The following is a 21,261-nucleotide window of genomic DNA, read 5'->3' on the forward strand; positions in this document are numbered from 1 at the left end:
GGGCTCCATACTCTATACTATATAGTCCTTACTTCCCATAAGGTTGGTATTACGTCATTGGTGGGATTTTATTATTACCTTTCCCGATCTTGAAATTTTATTGTGCAAAGGCATGTGGGACCCACCACTTTATTTAACGGGCATGATGATAAATCAGTGCAATGTTTCATAACTTATTTTCAATATTATGAATAATAATTATTTAAATCATTTTGTATTGATTTAAATAAATTTTGACTTTATCAAAATATTATTCCCCCTTGACTTTGGAAATTATTCATTATATTCATTATTACTTAAAATTGATTTAAAACTTCAATTTTCAAATTAATATTTGCCTTTGCAATTTATTTTAGTACCATATGCTAAGCTCTACCCTTGTGGGAGCCACATTTAAACCCCACATACAACATGAAAATTTGAAAAATTAAGCTCTATTTTAATTTAAAATTATAATAGTATCCACTTTTGTACACAAACATCACCTTCATAGTTGATGCAACTTTGGGGTTTCTACTATCTTTTCCACCTTAGGAAACCTTAAATTTTGCAAAAATTTAGGGTTCCAATAGGTGCTCACAATGGTTTTTCCCTATTTGGATTTTCCACATAGAAAATCTTGGTGTTCATGTGTTCAATGTGTGTTGATGCTAAATTGTTTGTGTTGAATTAATTTTTGTTTTAGACTGATTCATCCCCCCTCTAACTCCTACCTTGGGTTCAACAATTGGTATCTAAGCAAGGTTCCTCTTAAGTAATCTTAATCACTTGAGGTAGATCTGGTATGGCACAAGGCATGCATTACAATGTTCCAATCTTTGATGGAACAAATTTTCTATACTGGAAGGAGAGAATGTGGTCACATTTGAAGACATTGCAAAATGGATTTTGGAAAATCATTTAAGTTAGATATACACCTCTACAAGGTGGTGCTTAGACTCTAAATGAGATAAAGTTGAAGGAGACTAATGTGAAGGCTAGAGCTATAATCTTTAGTAGTATAAGCGATTATGTGTTTGGAAGGGTAAAATGACTAAAGAAATCTAAAGTTGAGTGGAACAAGATGTGTTTGGCATATGTAGGTGATTTGAAGACAAAGTAGGCCAGGCTAATGAATTTGAAGTAGAGGTATGAGTATTTGAGAATGCTAGAAGATGTAAGTGCCTAGAACTATATTCATAGTGTGACTGATCTTGCTAGTGGCATTAGAACTATTGGTGGACATTTAGAGGAATGTCATATTGTGCATAAGATCTTACTAACTTTTCCTAAATCCTACAAGCCACAAAGATGTTATATACAAGAGAGTAATGATTTGAGCAATTATACTAATGATTATCTTATTGATATTTTAGCAAATTTTGAGATTTCAGAAATTGGGGAAGAGAAAAGAGAAAAGAAAGAAGTGGCATTTAATGAAATAATTTTCTTGTTGTATAATTAGACATTATGCTTCTAATTGCACTTACAGAGAAGACAATAAGAGATCGGATGATGATGAGAAGAAAAACAAGTTTAAAAGACACAAGTTAATAGTTGAGAAAAAATGAGCAAGTATTTTCTATTGAATAACATACATCTGAAGATAAAGTTGATGATGAATCAAATGAAGAATCCTTGTTTCTATAAATTGAAGAGAAGGAGGATGCATTAAAGGAACCAGAAGAAGGTAGAAGAGGATAAAAGAAGTATCTCAATCATACAATACTTAGACATTTCAAGTTGCCATAAGTTCAATAAGAAAATAATACAAACTAAAGGGTGAGATGCATTCATTGTTCTACAAGCCAAGCTATCGTCAATGCAATCTTTAGCATGAAGACAAGAACAAGATTTAGGAGCTTTTTCTGCCCAAACATGAAGCTTACACTTCCCCGGAATTCTTAGTCAATCAAGAATACCCGACCCTGCATGAATTCCTTAGCAAAAGAATTCGAAAGACAAGATGGAATCTGGTGCGTGCGTAGATGATACATGCAATTCATTTTTCTAATTCCATTAAGAAACATGCAAGATGAATCAAGGATGTGGTAGAGTGGATAAATAAAATAATTCCATCTATTTCAATAGTTATTCAATTGATTACTCCATCGAGTATAATACCATGCATAGAAAATAATATAGTTTGGAAAAAGAAAAATCTCTCTATAATCCACATTCGACACCCATCCTGGAAGGTAACTTTCCACAAACACAAGCCTATCTAGCTTTTCTCACATGAATCTAGAATAAATATATACAAAAGACAATCTTTCACCTTTCAATTCTAGCTTCCTATTTCTCATAAAAATACAATATTTAAAGAAGACAATCTTTCGCATTTCAATTCTAGCTTCCCATTTCTCATAAGATAAAAATATAATGCTTAAAGAAGACAATATTTCGTTAAGTAGAAATAGCGAGAACCAATATTTCATTAAAACCAATCCTATCTTATAGGAAGCAACCTTTCATGGATAAACAAATATACATCTGAAAGAAAACAATCTTTTGCTTCTATCTTTCAAGCAATTTAAAGGCAAGATTAAAATATTAGGAAGGTGTAACACATATATGTATCTTTACAAACAAATTGAATAAAATGAGTACACATTGTTTTATTCAATTATCAAAACATTTAAATAGCATAATCATTAACATGCATTCCATTTCTTATAGTTTAGAATTTTAAGTTTATATCGTGTAAGCTCTCTATCTTTCCATGTGTCTTGGTTCATTTACATCTTTTCTCGAACAACATATTTAGTTTAATACTAATATGTGACTTTTCATGATCTAAAAACTCAATTACCTGATTTTACTAATTTTCCATACAATCTAACATGATGAAAATTCATAAAGTTCCTATCTATATGGCTTTTCAAATAAGACACCTAATGACCATCTTTACTTTTCATGCAAGGATCTAAATAGAAAGTGTAAGTCTTTTCTACTCAAATTCAAAATAAGATTCAATTTTGATAATAATTCATTATCCTAGGACTTCATCTTCTTTTTTATTCAAATTCACAAGTTTTGTACGCACAATCACTCTATCCTCTTACTTTATTTCTAGAAGATTTGGTGCTCTAATTTCTAGAAGATTTGGTGCTCTAATTTCTATGATTTTTACTTATGTTTATCAACAATATTTTTGAATATATTTCTAGAAGACATGTATGTATAGAATATAATTTTTTAAGAACATATTTTAATGTCATTCGACAAAATTCTCATAATCAAAAATCTAAAACCTATGACTCTAATTTTGTGTAAGTCTATTCAAAATAGAACATTTTCTCTTTAGATTTCTACAACAAACTTTGTTAAAACAGAGCCTAGCATTGACTGATTCTACTGGGTGTATTATTATCTTCTTTCGATCTCACCAAGTTCTCTATAAGGTCGTTGTTCCTCTGGAGTGTCTGCCACTCTTCCTTGTTCCAGTAGTCAACTCTTTCCTCTGACATTCGACACTAAATCTAAGATAATCATCATTGATCTTTAACGACTTGGTCGTAAACACATTTGAATCTCCACTACTTTTCTCTATCTACATTCCATTCTCTAATACTTTGTTGCATCTCTCCCTCCTCTCTTCCAACTCAATGGTCTATATATAGTGTTATCGTCTACTTTCTTTCCTACTTTTAGGCTATCTCTCCTACTGGTGGATTGATTCTAAATGACACCACACATGGTTTAATTGCAACATAACAGTCCTAATCCGATTTGAACACCTATGTGCTCACCATGCAAAGTTATTCATTATCTATTTCATGCCACCAAACCACTAAAGTTGTTAAGTTTATAATTATTGATTATCCATGTGACTTTTGACTCTCATACTAGGTCAACTTTACTAAAAGTGACTTCCTTAAAACATGCAAAGTTAAATTAAACTAACTTCTTACTATACATGTCGATCAAGGTAGACATCGGTGGCTTTATGGGTTGGTAAACCACGTTACCTATTGACCATTTCTTATTTGGCGGTTTATGTGTCTTGCAATGCTTCAAATAAAAGGGAGGAGTGATTGGTGGTAATACCGACCCCTCCCTTTAAATAAGGGGAGTGGTCGATATTACTATCGACCACCCTCATGAAGGTTTAACTCCTTTTTCTTTAAAACTCACTAACCACCTAATAAATCTTTTATTATTATTTATTATTATTTATTTATTTTATTTTTATTATATTTTCAATTTTATATATATATATATATATATAAAAATAAATAATGACTTTTTATTTATATATAATATGGATATAAAATAATTTAATTCCGCAAATCTATTTACATATTAGATACTTACATATGTATCTATAAGTACATGATCGAATTATTATTAGAACTCATATACATATATGTAATATGTATATATATTTATTTAACCTCAAATGATTACGTATAGGTATAAACAAAATTCATGATGTAATTAAATTTCACGATCATATATAATAACTATATAGATATATATGTATATGATTGAATCAATATCTCATATACATATATATGTTATACTATTATCAAATTACCAAAGTAAATTCATAAGTATGACATTTCATATATTTATACATATCTGCACATAAAGAATGTATAACCCTACAATCAATATTCATATCTAACCCATTAACAAAACAATCTTACTTTAAAATAAGACGTAATATTTCACATTCACTCATGCAACTTGTATTTAATTCAGTCATTGCTCAAATCATGCAATAAATGCACATGAATAAACATTTAAATCAATCTACTACTCATTCCAATTTAAGCAAACACTCAAATAAGGTCATTTAAATCATCCATCTTTACAAGATGCAAATTATAAATCCTACTGTGGTGTGTGAGAGATTCCATCTATTGTAACAAAATACAAGAGCTAAGACATCTCTACCTGAACCATGTTCTCGCATTCGTCTGCATTCACCAGTTCGTGCATTCACTTGCACTATGTTGCTCATATGCAATGATGATACCAATTTTGCAATAAAAATTATTACTGATCACTCAATTGTATATAGTGCATTCGATCTCCGATTTTATTTCATTAACAACTCCAATTTCATTTCATTTCCATTTCATTTGCAAAAAATAAACATTCTTTTCCTAATTAAATAATTATGGAAAAATAGGGTTCGTGACAGGATAGAAAGGAGAGTAAATGTTTTCTAACATAGAGTAATGAATGTTGGTTATGGCACAAAAGAATGGGACATGGCAATTTTGATAATATGATCAAGATTTACAAATCTAAAGAAGTTAGAGATTTACCTAGACTTGTAAAGCCTATTGATACTATGTGTAGAGAGTGTCAATTGGGAAAGAAAACAAAGAGAAGATTCAAGAATAAGGAGTACTCTACTATGTGTAATACCCTAAAATTGGTCATCTAAACCATAGGCTCCTAATCTCCACAACATCACCAAGGTCCTAACCAAAGGCAATTAAATCAATCTTGAGCACATTAATTAATTCTTCAATCATCAAATGTCACATGGCAAATCAATTACTCAATATTAATTAAATATTTATTTAATTAATTGATTCATTCCAGAATATCATATTGATCAATTATCCTGTTTAATTTATTAAATATCCTAGCATATTTAATTAATTAATTAATTTTCCATCTAATCATGCAAAAAGGGAATTAATTTATTACAAAAGAGGAATTAATCACAAAGCAAGAGTTAAATTAAAAATAAAACAAAATAATTAAATTGAGAGAGAAATAAAACTTGAGATATTATTTCTATCTTCTAAATTAAGAACTTGAAATCAGAAAAATAATTAATTGAATTATTCATCATTCTCTAAAATTGGAACTACAAGATTTTGAGAAAAAGAAGTTCAATTGCATTGAAAAGACTCTTTTCTTGAATAAATCAAATAATTATCTATTTTTATCACAAATGCATGGAATTAATTGATTCTTATTTCTAAAGCAACTTGAACTTCTTAGTTGAATGCATTTCAATTAAACTATAATTGGAATCTATCTCAAGGTTAACTGAACCTGATTTCTCAATTATTTCAATTAATTTTAAATTGTGCTTTTTCTTGATCTCTCTTGTGAATTTCTATAAATTCAGCCTTCAGCTCTCATTCAAATCACCCTAGAGATACTTGAGAAACACCTTGGAGATTATTATGTTGATTTTGCTCTAGAGTCATTGAAGATATTGTGCTTTCTTTTTTGAGATTATTGCATCTTAGTTTAGCTTTTTGCCTATTTAGTTTATTCATTATTGCTTGAATTATTCATCCATCTTGCATCCATATATCTTAATATCATGCTCATATAGATTAAATCCTTCATCTTGGTGTAGTCTAGTCACTGGTATTGCTTATAAAAATCTGAGAGAAATCTTATACTCGTGTCTTTTAGAAGGCAATTAGTCGCTTTGTTATGGTTTATTATTTATTGCTTATATCTATCTAACTGTTTATTTTTATTTTTTATGGATTTTTGACTTTTTGGATTTTTGTCTGTATAGTTTCTATGAATTGTCATACGATATTTCCCATACGCTCGAACGACAAACTGCAGGTGTCGTATGATCATGTACGGTTTATCGTACGATCTGGTAAGAATTATTGTGCGATTCTGTATTTTCTTGGTTACAAAAAAGAAAATTTCATTCTTCCAGTTTTCTATTGATTATACTGACACTGACCCTAGCTAGTTATTTGTTTATCTGAGAAATTTTTACAGCCTAATTAGTTTTTGTAGAATGCTTGTCGAAGAATATGCTTGTCGCACAAAGACAATATGACTACTGATTCATTGTCTTTGCAAGTTACCTGAGAAGAATTGACCAAACATCATGTATTCTTTAAATTCATTTTTAGGAACCTAACTTGCTATCTAGTAAAAGAACAAATTTGTATTTCATGTTTTAAGTAAATTCTAAAAGGTAGGATAGTATGCTCTTGTTTGTATAGACAATTAGAAATCCAGACCCTTGAGGCATTTTCTTTAAGTTTGAGATTTTTACATCTTTAGCAGGCCTGCCCTCCCAAGGAGATAATAACTCTTAAAACCATTACGACCAATGAAAGGGGAACGACCCAAGTGGGAATGGCTAAACGCCAAGTAATCCAACCCACTTTAAAATAAACGTGATTTGATGAAAATCAAGTCAATGATAGTGCTCGGGAATAGCTCTCCTCAGTATCTTTGGGTATATTAAACCTTGGTTTTCAAGCCCGAGAGACCTCTTAATTGATTTTATACCTTGACATGCTAAACAGACCCTTTACTAGTTCCAATTCAAATTAGAAGCTACCCAATTCACCTCCAAAAGGGGGGATAATCTTTGTGTAAGAGAGATAGTAACTCTCCCAAGATATTTGTCATTTCATGCCCCCGTTAGTGTTTGGAGTCGGCTAATATGGAATTGAGAATCCATTGCGTGAGACTCAGTGGCCATATTCTTATTAGCTATTGGGTGTGTACTTGAGTCTACAAGCAAAGGGTTTCTTCTCTCATCAAATTATGTAGGGTTTGCATTCTATGATTGGAGTTATTATTCATATTACGTGTTTTCTATGTTTTCATCCCTGAAACTAAAACTAAAATACCAAAACTAGAGAAAACAAAAAGAAACTCAATGATCAAAAAATCTATCCAAAACTAGTCTATCCCAGTCAAAAAACTCTGTCCAAAACTAGTCTATCCTAAGTTGAAACTGTCCATTTCCAAAACTAGTCTATCCCAGTCGAAACTCTGTCCAAAACTAGTCTATCCTAGTCAAAACTCTATCTGTTTCATAAAATAGTATACCTTAGCTGTCAAAAACTGAGTCCACCTCTAAACTGCTCATCAACAATCAGTGATCAAAAACTTAGTCCATCTCAAATCTGGTGATACTCAATCATTGAAAACTCAGAATTTTGCCTTTGTCCAGCAAACTATCATACGAGTCTTCTAATTCATCATTTTGTTTCACATTCTGTGTCATACGAAATTCCATCAGTCCTTACAGTTTGTTGTTTGAGCCTATATCTTGTGTTGTACAAGTCCTGATTGTCTGTCATTTGATTTTGATAATTGTCATTTTATTTTGAATCTTGTGTCATACAATTAACCTTTGCATTGATCAGTTTGTCATTCCAGACATACCCATCTATCGTATGGTACTAGGCATCAACTCATACAAAACACTATTGTTGTTGTCCTAAAACTATTGAATTATCATCTGGTCCTGAGAAACCTATCCTATGAATCTCTTTTTTTAAGTCCAAAATAGTCAAACTTTCCTAAAACAGTCTACAACGAGCATAAAACTGGTTATCATCTTGCTGAGCATAAACAGATCAAAATAGTGTACCTCTACCATTTTTGTTGCATGATTTGTCGATCATCTTTTAGCTAGTTCAATCAATTACATATCAAACCTAAGTCACTTAGATAAATGTCTTATACAGTATATATTTTCCCACAAACTAGACTGAGTCTTAGTCACTTCTCTTGGATCAACTTAGATAAACGTCTTATATAGGATAGATCGTTCCTGAAAAAAAACTAAATCTTAGTTTCTTCTCTCAAACAATACATTAACTAAACAACTAGCTCTAAATTTTATCTTGACTTCTGCATTACAAACAGCTTTAGGTCACAGCAATCAATAAAAATGCCTATTCAAACCAAGAGTTCTCACAAGAAAGATGCCAAAGGAAAAGGGCAACACTTTTCATATAAAGATAATCCATTTTACGAAGAGGATCTCCTGAATGATAAACCTTCATCATTAGAGATACCAGTTTATGATGAACCTTTATCTCCCACTATACCTAGAACAAAACAAAATGATGAAGACAACCTCAGTATTCATGAAACCAATAATGATTCATCATCAAGTGAACCTGAAGATGTTGAACCTCCAGAAAAAGATATTCATAAATGTCAAAAGGATAAATATTTCTAAAAAATGATGAAGGCTATCATGGCTAGAGAAAAAGAAGACTATTTTCTAGAACTAGCAAAACAAGGATCCAAACTTCCTACTGGATATGATGTTTAGACTCTCATTACTAAAAAGGAAGAATCACCTATAATAAAGGTACACAGACAATTACAAGCCTTGTAGACTGAGATCATAGAACTGAAAAACAAGGATAAGTCCCCAAAACAATATTCTTTGGAGACAATATGCCCATTTCCATTTGACAAAAACCTATACATACATCCATTCCCTTCATGAGTTGAGATTCCAAAATTTAACAAATATGATGGTACCTCAAATCCTCAAGATCATGTCAGAGAATTTTGTGCTGACTGCATGGAGTTAATGCACGATCAAACATATCTCATGCACCTTTTTCCAAGGAGTTTGGGAGGACAAGCTATGGAATGGTTCTCAAGTCTACCTAAGGGGATAAAAACTTTTGAAGAACTATTCCAACTATTTTTACAACAGTACTCCTACAATATTCGACATCCTGTTACTATGATCAAACTTTGCAATACCAAATAGAAAATAGGGCAGCCTTTTCTCACTTTCCTCCAACTTTGGAGAAAGATGTTCTCTAGGTATTCACGACCTATCCCAGATGCTGAGAAAATGGATATAATCATCAACAATCTAATCCTTGAATTGAAATATAGTATCCAAATGCAAGTACACCCATCATTTAACAAAATGGTAGATAATTCTATCTAAATGGAAGATGTGCTTATAAAGAAAGGAGATATCACGCCTTGGAAAGAAACACAACCAAGATCTATCTCTAAAGAGAAGAACAAGTATTGGAAGTATGGCAAAGACAACAATAAGAACGATGTTAATGAAAGAGTAGTAGACATTGTTATAACCAAATCAAAGCCCACAATATTCAACTTGGCTAGTGGCACACAAGCACTCAAGGCAGCTAAAACCACAACAGAAAATCCTCCAAAGAAAGCAAAAGAGTAGTTCAAAGAGAAACCTTGACTTTTGAAACCTAGACGTGAATTCACTCCTCTGGAAGAATCATACGAATCTGCTTTCAAAACTTTATTGGCAAACAACCTGATAATGTTACCAGATAATTATAGGCCATATGATCCGGAAGTCAAACCAAAATGGTGGAGAGAAAATGAATACTGTGACTACCATCGGAGTAAAGGTCATAACACAAACAACTACATGAAGCTCAAGCATGAGATCAAAGATCTTATAGACGCTGGTAAAATTATTGTCGAGAATCAGCCAACAAATGTTGATCATATAGCTTTTAAAAACCCCTTACCTACTTATGAACAAGGTGATTCCTCAAAGACCAAAGGAGGTGCCAAAGTAAATTATACTTATACCAGCAATGATAATGTCATCAATGTGATTGAGCCTTCCCAATCTAAATATTGCAATGTGATCATAATCCAAGATAAACAAAATGAATCATGATATGCAAAGGCTATGACCCATTCTCAAAAGAAAGTAACTCTCCAAGGAGCTAGTTCTTCAACTTCTGCTCAAACAACGTCAAACCCACCAGCCTCATCAAACAAACAAAAAGAATCAACATTTGATAAATTTAAAAGGCTAACTTCATCATCATCCTCTGGATATAGCATTGTTGAACACTTGAAAAACACAAATGCTGAAATTTCCATCTTTGAAATACTAAAAATATCTTCTGCTCACAAACAAATCTTGGACAACGCCTTTCTCACCACTAATGTTCCAAAAGATTTAGATATCGATCTCTTTCAGTCTATGGTGGGTCATCTAACTTCACCTCATTATTTGACCTTCTCTGAAAAAGATGACAACTCCCTAAATCATCCACATAACCAGCCATTACACATTGAAGCCATGATCCATAAACATAGAGTCAAATGTGTTTTGATAGATGGAGGCACGGGGTTGAATATTTGTACTTACAATCTGCTTACACAACAAGGATTTTCTGAAAATGTCATTGATCCGGTCAAGAACATAACAATTAAAGCCTATGATGAAGAGGAAAGGACCTCTAAAGGTCTAGTATCATTACCAATCAAGGTGGGACCTGCAAAAAGAGATGTCATTTTCCAGGTACTTGATCTTCCTCTGTCATACAATATCTTACTGGGCAGGCCATGGATTCATGAAATGAAGGCAGTTCCATCTACACACCATCAATACTTAAAATTTCCTTATAACGGAGTTGAGGTCAGTATTCCTGCTGATACAAATGTCCCCTGTAATGCATTAACAAAAGGTGTTGATACCTTTGTGCCTCATAATAGAGTAGCCTCTACAAATGAAAGTTCAGAAGCCCTGATGAAAGACTTGGAAAAGAAATTGAAAATTACCAATACTAGCATGGATGGATACAAGATAGAACCAGTACTTTCATTAGTCTCTCTTCCTTCATCACCGAAACAATTGGGAAAACCATCAAAGGCTATGAAAACACAAACTTCAACTCAGAATATCATATTTGATGGTATTTTTGTACAATCTTCTACTTCCTTGGTAGATGAAATAGAAGAGGATGCTATTCTAAAATGGATTTTTAAGGAAGATAGTGAAAACAAAGAAGTATCACATTGTGAGATTTCCTCAACACAATATGGTCTAGGCTACAAAATGATTCAATACATGGGATATATAGGTACTGGTCCCCTGGGAAAACATCAAGAGGATATTATTGAACTGATTTAGCTACAAACAAAATCAACAAATGATAAGGTTAGACTGGGGTACAATCCAAAAATGACATTAGACCAAAAACATGCTTCTAAGTCTAACTGGCAGAAAAGGATATTTCCTTCAAGATTACAAAAAAAAACCACTCAACAAACTCAAGCAAACTTTATAAAATAGAAAGAGGAACCAAAAATCAAGAAAGAAGAAACAGTCAAAACTCAAGTTCCAATGGTGTAAGCTACAACAATACAAGGAGTTGAAGTCCGAGAGGATATAATTGATGAAGTATAAAGAATCAGAGAATTGTTTGCACCACTGAAAGTTCCAGTCACATACACTGGTAAGCAGCAAGTAGATGATTCACAAACTGAGTCAAATGAGTATGAATGGGGTCCAAACCACCTCTCAGATACATCCAATACAGAAACTCCAGAAGAGTCTAGCGGTATCACAGATGATACTCAAGAGGTAATGCACTTCAAGCTAGAAAAGGAGATACAAGAAATCAAACTAAAAATACAAGAAAACTATGAACAAGGGCTAAAGGAAGGAAGAATACCAAAAAGTTTTCATCTATTATATACCCCTCTAAAAAGATAGAACAAATCAGGTATGGGATTACACAAGAAGAATTGGAAGTTATAGAAGTAAAACTGGTCATCTATCTAGAGGAAGCTGAATGGAGTAGATGACAGGGAGTCACAAAACCATCAAGATCATGTCAACAGGTGTGTCAAATACAAATGATAAATGAGCCAAATCTTGAAGGAACTTGTAGCATTAAAGATGTTGGTGTTGATACCATACATATATTCACTCAATCACTTGAAGAAGACTTGAAAAATTTATCTGATGACTCTGTGGACTCTGAAAATAGTCTTGTTTATGACAATATCTACTCACCATCAAACTCTAAATAATTTGATGTAAATGATGAGAATCTGTCTACTAATCTTATTACTGTTGAACCACAATATGAAGTCCATCCTAGCATAGAGAACGATGCCACAAGAAGGTCTATTGGATTAGGTCAACTAAATATTAACGTGCACTTTAATAATCATGTTCTGACTTTTTCTAGTCTCGAGACATTTAGGCAAGGTATCCTTTTGGAACTTGACTTTTCAATTTGTAGTTGTGATGATAATACTGTGAACTCCCTTGAACCTATCCATACTCTATCCTTGGTACATCCTGAATTAATTGACTGTAGTCTACAAGACCAACCCATGAATGTACCTACTTTTGCCAATGACTACACACTAGCCTATTACCTAAACGTAGTTGAACCCATGTACTCTTCCGCCTGTGAATAGAGTGAAAACATGACTAAAACAGATATCAAGTATCTTAGTTGCAAAAAATAGAAAAATAAAAATAAAAGATCTGATGGCAAAACCCACATTGTGACAGTATCAGAATGTAAAAAAGGGAAAATAAAGGATGTACCTAAGGGTGAAAACCTCTCTGAGGGGCCTGAAGGTGAGATACTTGATATATTGCAAAGTCACTTCTAGGAGAGATCTTCTATATTGATTGAGCCAACTTAGCCAGTGAACATTGGGAATCAAGAGACACCACACATCATTCATGTAGCTCAATCACTATCAGTAGAAGAATTGAAAGATTTCACTCATCTCTTTTCAAAACAGAAGATCAATTTTGCATGGATATACTCTGATATGCTAGGCCTGGACCCTAATCTTATCATGCATCATCTTTCTATCACACCAGGAGTTAAACCAGTCAAGCAAAAAATCCATAAGAAGCATTGTCACGTGGCACTACTAGTCAAAGTTGAGCTAGAAAAACTTCTAAGAGTTGGATTTATCAGAGCTATAGACTATGCGAAATGGGTTTCAAACATAGTACCTGTATCAAAGGCAGACAAATCTATTAGGGTTTTCACAGACTTCAAAGATCTCAACAAAGCTCGTTCCAAGGATGACTTTCCATTACCAAACATTGATATGATAGTTGATATGACTACTAGCTATGAGATGTACTCACTAATGGATGGATTCTCTAGTTATAATTAGATCAAAATAGCTCCTGGAGATCAACAAAAGACAGCTTTCACCTGTGCATGGGGAACCTTTTGCTAGAATGTCATGTCATTCAAGCTGAAGAACGCAGGAGCAACTTACCAAAGAGCGGTAACTATTGTCTTTCATGACAGGATGCATAAGAATATGGAAGATTATGTTGATGAAAATTTAGTAAAGACTATGAAGAGATCCATGAATATTCAAGAGCTAGGCCCTATACTAGATAGAATGGAAAAATTCAAACTCTAGCTAAATGCAAAAAAGTGTGCATTCAGACTGACATCTAGTAAACTACTTGGCTACATCATTTCAAAGAAGGAAATCGAGGTTGATCCTGAGAAGGTCCAAGCTATAATGGAAATGTCGCCTCCAAAGAACATCAGTCAAATGAGAAGTTTACAAGGATGTCTCCAATCAATCAGGCACTTCATTTCTCAGCTGACAGACAAAGCTCAACCTTTCACAAAAGTATTGAGGAAAGGAGTATTATACAACTAGGATTGAGAATGTGAACAACACCTTCAACAGATCAAAGAGTACCTATCCAATCCACCAATATTGATGCCACCAATTCAAGGAAAAACATTGGTCTTATACATATCAGCAACTGATTCATCATTGGGGGTACTTCTGGCACAGTAAGATAAAAATAAAAAAGAGAGAGATATATATTACATCAGTAGAACATTGGTGTCTTATGAAATGAACTACATTATAATAGAAAAAACATGCTTGGCATTAGTCTTTGCATCACAAAATTTGAGACACTACATGTTGGCACATTCCATCAAGCTAGTAGCTAAGATTGATCCACTGGAGTATCTTCTCAACAAAGCAACACTCAATCCTGAAGGCTTACAAGATTCTTTTCCCTTGCACAAACAATATTGCAGAGTGTGAATCTTTGGTAAACGGGATCAAGCTAGCTATTGAATGGAAGGTTCCAGAGTTACATATCTATGGAGATTCTCAACTAATTATCAATCAAATAAATGATACATATTAGACTCGAGATGAGAAACTGATGCCTTATAAGAGAGTGGTTGATGATCTCAAGAAGTATTTTACTTTTGTATCATTTGAGCAGATTTCTAGATCAGCAGACAGAGTAGCAGATGCTACGGCCAACTTGGCATTCTCTCCTTCCAGTATAGAAAATTTGTTCCATCAAAGATTGGAACGTTGTAGTGCATGCCTTGTGCCATACTAGATCCACCTCAAGTGATTAAGATTACTTAAGAGGAACCTTGCTTAGATACCAATTGTTGAACCCAAGGTAGGAGTTAGAGGGGGGATGAATCAGTCTAAAACAAAAATTAATTCAACACAAACAATTAAGCATCAACACACATTGAACACATGAACACCAAGATTTTCTATGTGGAAAATCCAAATAGGGAAAAACCATTGTGAGCACCTATTGGAACCCTAAATTTTAGCAAAATTTAAGGTTTCCTAAGGTGGAAAAGATGGTAAAAACCCCAAAGTTGCATCCACTATGAAGGTGATGTTTGTGTACAAAAATGGACACTATTATAATTTTAAATTAAAATAGAGCTTAATTTTTCAAAATTTCATGTTGTATGTGGGGTTTAAATGTGGCTCCCACCAGGGTAGAGCTTAGCATATGGTGTTAAAATAAATTGGAAAGGCAAATATTAATTTGAAAATTGAAGTTTTAAATCAATTTTAAGTAAAAATGAATATAATGAATATTTTCCAAAGTCAAGGAGGAATAATATTTTGATAAAGTCAAAATTTATTTAAATCAATACAAAATGATTTAAATAATTATTATTCATAATATTGAAAATCAGTTATGAAACATTCGAATGATTTATCATCATGCCCGTTAAATAAAGTGGTGGGTCCCACATGCCTTCGCACAATAAAATTTCAAGATCAGGAAAGGAAATAATAAAATCCCACTAATGACGTAATGCCAACCTTATGGGAAGTAAGGACTATAGAGTATAGAGTATGGAGCCCATTTTTTGCCAAAAACATGATGCTCGAAAAGACTATTTGAATGTTGCACCTAAATCCATTCTCTCTTTGATAAAAACTAAAATTGCATCAATCTAATTTTAGGGTTGAAAACTTGAAATAACAAAGCAACACTTCGACGGGCCCACAATAATTTTGAAAAGATAATAAATAGTGCATTATTCTAGTATGCGGGAATGAATATGCAAACAATTTCACAAGAGGAGTTGGGGTGGATTGAGGGAGGATGGTAAAATTGTGGAGCACCCACCATTTTGCAAGAAGGCCGAAGTTTGTAAGGGTGAAAAAAGACAAAACTAGGGTGATTGCGAATCAATGAATTTATCTTTAGAAGATGTGTTTTTCTCTCCTCTTACTCCTGGAGTGATCAATGTGTGTATTTTTAGTTTATAAAGTATATTTTGGTTCAAGCTGGCTTGGTTCAAGCTTTGATGATCTATCTTGTATATAAGGATGCTGATGTGATAGAGTTATGTGTGGAAAAATAATGATGAGGTGTGGAGTGTAGATATATGATGCGAAGATAGTCGGTGAGGTTCCGTGAAGAGCAATGAAGAAGAGTTATATAAGAATGATATGCAATATGTGCTGAGACTATGACATAGATTGCAGATAGAATGTTGGTATTTGAGGTTTGAGTTGTGTGTGTCCTAATGTTGGTCACTTGATGTAGAGTTCAAGGACAACCTCATGATGAGGAGATTCTTCTTTTCATATCATTTTTGTATCTTTCCTTGTTGAAGTTAGCTTCAAGTTTCAAGTCCTCTTTTGTATCTTACCCCATTAGTAGTTAGCCTTGGCTTACATGTCCTCTCTTACATCTTGCCCCATAATCTTGAAAGAGATTAAGCACAACCTAACGAATCTGGTTGATATTAGTAGGGAAGCCATGAATAATAGCTCTGAGGGTCTTAAAAGGGTCAATACAATGATTGTAGACCAAAGAGCCTAGTCCATCACCAACATCCAACCCTCAGATGCCAAACAAAAGAAGAAAATCTAGGAGCCAAACTTGCAAGGTACAGGATCATAGATCACTACTGGCCGCTATACAAGGATGAGGAGGAGGAACCAGGAGAAGAGTACCTCTAGGTTCAAATGAAAGAGATCAAGGAAATCAACAAGAGTATGATCCAAAAGAACTCAGAGCTGATGCAATCTCTAGTTTAGTGGTTTTTTAGTTTTTGTTGTTAATAGTTTTTCTGTTTTTTCTTTGTGGGCGTGGCCCCTATTTTTGTGGTTGTTTTGCCATTGTTTCTGAACTAGTTAGTGACTGTTTAATTTTTTGTATTTCTCTTTGACTTTGGATTTTGGGTCCCTATAGAACCCATGTATCTTAATCAAAAACTTTTTCCATCTTTAGAGGATCTACACATTTCTTATCGTTTTATATCACATTGTTTCTCACTCAAAAATGCTTAAGGCTCTCCCTCCAAATGGATTTATAGTCCTTTTTTATATGGATTTTTTCTTCCAAATGACCTCCTATATCACAAATGTGTTTTAAGTAATAGTATCTTGACCTTTTTTTGGTAGACTTTGTTGGCCAATAATTAAATGGAGATGTTTATTTTGTTCCTTTTTATAATGTTTAGCACGGTGGTCATATATAAATTTGAACACCTACAAAATTATCTTTTGGCTTTGCCTTATCAATAGGAAAAAAGGGTTTCACACTCTCCAAAAGAATTACATGTAGAAGTCTCAACCAAATAGAGACTATATTTGAAATATTTTATATTGAGTTAAAATCCATAAACATTAATGATTTAAATACAATCTTCTTGCCATCTTATGCACACATATACACATTGATATATAATCATCCAAACTATGTATTTATTGTGCTTATGCATGAATCTATTCATATGCGTTAGGTTATCTAATTGATTTTATTGTTTCCATATCTTAGGTCATTTTGTGCATGTAATATCCAAACTATCCATTTGCAAGATTTATTGTTGCGTACATGTATTTAAAAAAATGATATAATGGTTTTTTTGCTAGAAAACTAAAACTAATCTAGATTTGCACATCGTTTTTAGAAATGTTTTTAATACTCTAGCTTCACATATTTGATCTTCTATGTATATCTATGTTTTCTTGAAGTTGGTTAGGAAAAACGTTCCCTAGCAACATAGTGGGAGTCCTTCAAATGTATTTTTGAATACCATTAATCTAGATGACAAAAAAAAACAGATGATAATTTAATAAAGTAAAATCCTGAAGACTGCTCGATCCATTTTGTAGCTATATAGCACTTCTAGAAACACTGATCTAACCATGATCTATAAACTTGACCCACCACAATGCAGATCAAATTTTCTACTTCTTAAATAACATACAAATAAAAACCGCACTTTTCCAATTTGAAGACATCCAAACTTTAGTAAATCAATAGGATTATCATTCTTCTCCTCTAAACAGCCTTCTTGGGGCAGCAACCACTTGGTGGGTCTGGACCATGGCCAGTGCACTTTGGACAGACACTTAACTGCTCCATACCCAATAAAACCTCCTTCTTCGGGGGTGGGGGTGGAGGTGGGGGTGGGCAACGTGGGTCTGGACCATAGTCCTTGCAGCTCGCAACACCATCTAACTTCTCCATACCATGAGGAAGCACATTATATCGAGCAGAGACATGCACCGTAAACACAAACAAGAGAACGACAAGCACTGTGTTTATTTTCAATCGCATCAAACTCCCCATGTTAAAGGCTGAGAGCTTTCGCAGAACCAAATACCGGGGAAAATGTTTAGCTTTCTTTTGAATAATCGGTTAGTAGATGAATATTGAGATGGAATACAGTGCAATGTAATGAGCCATTTATAGAGAAAGCCATACAGTTACAGCAATACTTGTAATAACTTTTGCTAAAACACCGCATTCAAAGTCATATGGCGTAGCAGGGACGGTGAAATTCACGAATAAAGCCATTCAAACAAGTAGTTGCAATTTTATTCAGTATTGATGCTCTACAACAAAGACGAGTGCAATAAAACATTTGTGGAAACAGAAGAGGTATTATTTGTGAGGTGTGCCTGGTGCCTGGGTTTGAGTGGGTATCTAGGGGCTGAGACTGAGAAGCCGCCCATGTGCCCACTTCTATCCTAAGAAAGCAGACTTGTTGGTGAGCAAGGAGGTCTAGTGTCTGGAGCATTGCCCTTGCAGCTCGCACCATCTGCTAACCTTCCTGTCAAATTAGCCGTCTTGGTGGGTGGTGGAGGTGGTGGGCGGCGTGGGTCTAGAGCATTGCCATTGCAGCTCGCACCATCTGCTAACTTTCCAGACAAATTAGCAGCCTTCTTGGTGGGTGGTGGTGGGCAGCGTTTGTCTGGAGCATTGCCATTGCAGCTCGCGCCTTTACCTAATTGTTCCATGCCTGTAAGCATATTTTTACTGTTTTCGGAAGGATTTGATGGGTTATATCGCGCGGAAACATGGATCGTAAACACAAACAAGAGCACCACGAGCAGTGCAGTTGTTTTCAAGCCCATCAAACTACCCATATTGAAGGGCGGGAGCTTTTGTTAACTGAAATACAGTGGAAAATCTTTACCTTTCAACTGAGTAATCTGTTGGTAAATGAAGATTGAGATGGAATACGATACAATGCAATGACCCATTTATAGAGGAACCCATAAATTTACTTCAATAAGTTATGCTGAAACAACGCATTCAAAGTCGCGACGTAGCAGGGACGTTAAAATTAGCGAAATTTTGCCTGAAAGATGATTTGACCGTGTACAAGCAAAACCCTAAGTTTTAGTATTCAGGTCGCTGTTCAACTTAATGTATTTGACCTTGAAATAAGGTGGGTTCAAGGAAGTTATACCAAAAAAAAATTGTAATTAAGAATATCAATTCAAAGTTATTTTATTTACTAAATAAATATTTTTATCTTGAAATTATTATTTATTTATAAAATATTGTATTTATTATTATATAGTAAAATTTTGTAAATAAATAATTATCAAAATTTGCCTCAAAGATGATTTGACTATGTACAAACAAAACCCTAATTTTTATTATTCACGTTGTTACTCAATTTAATGTATTTGACCTTAAAAATAAGGTGGTTTCCAAGAAGTTATTTGTCATATTTTAAACTTTAGAAAAAACAAACATATATGTATATTCAAATTGAAATTGAAATTAATATAGATATCTTAAATGTATCTATTTAAGAAGTGAAGAATATTAATTTAGACCTATTTTATTTACTTAAATTTTTCATTTATTTTAGAATTATTTTTTTAGTGTATATACATAAAGGTATAAATATTTTATTTATTTTCTAATTCTAAAATATTATGTTTATTATTATATAGTAAATTGTAATAAATAAATAATTATCAAAATTATATTTTTTTTAATGCTTTCATACCATAGCATTCCAATCTTTGTTACGATTGACAAGGTGTTGTATCATTGTATTCAATTTTTACTAATTTTTTTATATTTTTATGTGTATTCCTTAAATAGGATGTTTTTAGGAGTTTTCAACATTAATATAAGTGTATGCTTCATATTGATTAGTTTATGGTATTTCTAGTGTATTTTTTTCTCGATTCGATTGTGTGTATATTTTTCCATAAAAAAATATACACACAATCGAATCCAGAAAAAAATACACTAGAAATGCAAAATGGATTGTGGAAATCTCATAGCTTTAGTTTATGGTAATCAATCTATATGGACATAAAAATATAAATGATTTAAATTAAGTATTCTTAAAAAATGATGATTTAGAATATTTAAAAATTTAAATGTAAAGTGTAAACGGATACAATATTTAGTTTCAAGAATAATAAATGTAAAAATATATTAATGTTATAATATTTTTATTAATAAATATTTAAAATATAGTTTATTTAATATGCTCAGTATTTTTAAATCAAAATAGACTCAATGTCCACCATAGGTCAATCTTGAGAGTCATATATTCCTAGTGGAAGCATTACATTACTTTGCCTATGAATCTCCTAAGTCCCAGATAGTCCGTTCTATTATTGGACACGACTCATCTGGATATAATGACATTTACTCTTATCTATGTGACCAAATTATCCCAGAAAATCTTACCTATAATGAGAAAATGAACTTAACCCAAAACGCTTCACAGTATGTCATAATTTCTAACGATTTGTTTAGGCGAGGTTTGGATGTTACGTTTCTTAGGTGTCTAGAAATTGAAGAGTCTAAACGTGCATTATCGGAAGTCCATGAAGGTATTTGTGGATCTCATTCGAATGGTCTTACTTTAGCTCAGAAACTACTAAGGGTTGGCTACTACTGGCTAGACATGGAGAAGGACTCTATAAAGTTTTCTAAAACTTGTGAGAAGTGTTAGCTACATGGAAATCTCATACATGCTCTAGCAAAAGATCTTATACCCTTCATCACACATTGGACTTTTCAGCAATGGGCCTTTGATCTCATTGGTTAGATCTATCCTGGTCTCATACCCTTCATCACACAAGTTTATCATAACTGCTACTGAATATTCACTAAGTGGGTAGAAGTGGTTCTGCTCATCAAAACAACTAGTAAACAAGTAGCTCTATTCATTCTAAACCATATCATTTGCAGGTATGGGA

Source organism: Cryptomeria japonica, chromosome 3 (genome assembly GCF_030272615.1).
Source record: "Cryptomeria japonica chromosome 3, Sugi_1.0, whole genome shotgun sequence".
Lineage (NCBI taxonomy): Eukaryota > Viridiplantae > Streptophyta > Pinopsida > Cupressales > Cupressaceae > Cryptomeria > Cryptomeria japonica.